Source organism: Pteropus vampyrus, unplaced genomic scaffold (genome assembly GCF_000151845.1).
Source record: "Pteropus vampyrus isolate Shadow unplaced genomic scaffold, Pvam_2.0 Scaffold211, whole genome shotgun sequence".
In the NCBI taxonomy this organism is placed as follows: domain Eukaryota; kingdom Metazoa; phylum Chordata; class Mammalia; order Chiroptera; family Pteropodidae; genus Pteropus; species Pteropus vampyrus.
Window position 1 is genome coordinate 488,236 of NW_011888992.1, and position 1,921 is coordinate 490,156.

At 54.4% G+C, this 1,921-nt stretch overlaps 1 protein-coding gene across 1 annotated transcript in view; it reads left to right on the top strand.

Moving 5' to 3' along the window:
- JAKMIP3 (Janus kinase and microtubule interacting protein 3) overlaps nucleotides 1-1,921 on the top strand; it is a 45,015-nt gene that overhangs the window by 7,860 nt on the left and 35,234 nt on the right. The gene's annotated exons all lie outside the window — the stretch shown is intronic.

Genomic DNA, 1,921 nt, shown 5'->3' on the forward strand with positions numbered 1-1,921 from the left:
GATAACATCTCTTCTGCCTGAAGTTCTTTTGACACTTTTTTTTGTAGTGCAAATCAAACTTTCGTTCGTCTGAAAAGTCCTTATTTCTCCTTTTCATTGGGTAGCAGCTTTAATAACATGTAACTCACCCACTTAAAGTGTGAATTCACGGGGCTTTTGTAAATTCACAGAGCTGCGCATCTATCACTGCAAATATAGAATGTTTCCGGTCGTCCGCGGAAGAAAGCCCGCACCTTCGGCTGTCACTTCTCACTCTGCTTTGTCCCCAGCCCACGCAACCCCAATTCTACTTCCTTTCTCCGCATCAGCGCCTCTTGTGGACATTTCGTGTAAGTGCAATCATGCTGCAGACTCGCTCGCGACTCAGTATGTTTTCCGGGTTCCTCCGCGGTGTGGCCTGGACCACCGCTTTGCTCCTTTTCATCGACACGCGATATCCCACGGCATGCTGTATCACATGTTACTGACCCATGTATCGGCCAAGGGGCACTGGGTTATTTCCACGTTGTGCCTGTTGCGATGCAGCCGTGAGCTGTGTGCAGATGCGTTTTTCCGTTTCTCTCGGGTGTATGCCTAGAAGTGGGGTTGCTGGGTGACACCGTGACTCCGTGTTAAACCGCCAGACCGTTTTCTGAAGCAGCCGCACCATCTACATTCCCACCAACAGTACGCAAGGGTTCCAATTTACCCACATCCTCACTTGTTATTTTCTGGGATTTTTCGAACATTTTATTTTTAAACATCGATAGTAGCCGCTCAGTGGGAGTGAAGTGGTGGTCAAGCCCTTCGTGGTTGAAATGGATTTTTTGCTGAGTACAGAATTCCGGTTTGACTGACAGGAGTTTTGTCTTGTTTTCTCAGCACTTTGAAGATGTCATTCTGTTTTCTTCTCGCTCGCCTCATTTTATCTTCGTTCCTCTGAATGTCGCCTGCGTCCTCCTCCTCTTTGATTCCCTTTAAGATTTTTTTTTTTTTTTAGTTTTGGTCGTCATCGCTGCCTGTGATGCATTTAACTTTTTTCCTGTTTGAGGATCCAGGGGTCTTTGAATCTGGGGCTTGTTGCGCCTCATGAATTCTGAACAATTCTGTCATTTAGTTCCTTTCTATGTTGCTTCTCCCGGTGAGCTCTGGGCCCCACCCGCACCTGTGTGAGGCTCTGCCGACAGGGCCTGACATTTGGGGTGTCTTCTTTTCATGCTGCATTTGGGTCACTTCTACCCACCCATCTTCGGGTTCACGGTCTTCCCTTGGCTGTTAGCTCTCGGGCTGGGCCAGGCGAAGGGCCTCTCCACCTCCCACGCCATGTTTGCTATTTCCGTTGTTTCCACTCCAGCCTTTCTCGTAGCTTCCATTGCTGTCAGGATTCCTTATCTTTTCATTCACGCCGTCCGCCTGTCCCACTGGCCCCTGAGCCGATTACTTGGAGTTACTTGAACGTCCTGTCGGCAGCTGCGACAACCTGGCGTCTCTGAATCCAGTTCTTTCTCTCGCCTTATTGTCGACAGCGGGCGGTTTTCCTTGGTTTTTCCGCGTCTCATCATTTGTGTCGAACGCCAGACGCCGGCTGCGGACGAGCAGTGGGGCGGAGGGGACCCACGTGTGCACAGGGCCACGCACGGGTCTCCGCGTGTGGGCGCGTGGGCGTCCGGCCCGCCGCCGTTCAACTGGGTGGCGGTTTGTGTCTGTCACCGCCCCGGCCCCACACAGGGCTGACTCCCCCCCACTGGTGGGCGCCGCCGGGGGTCTCCGCGCCCAGGGCGACACCGCTGCTGCGGGTTACTCAGTGCGATGCTGCCTGGGGTGAGCGGGGCTCGAGTCTCCGGGTGCAGCCTGCGGTCCGAGAGGCGTAGGTGCCCGCACGCGGGGCGGGGCCTCCTGGACGCCCCTGCCCCCACCCCCACCTCCCCGCCCCGCACCCCGC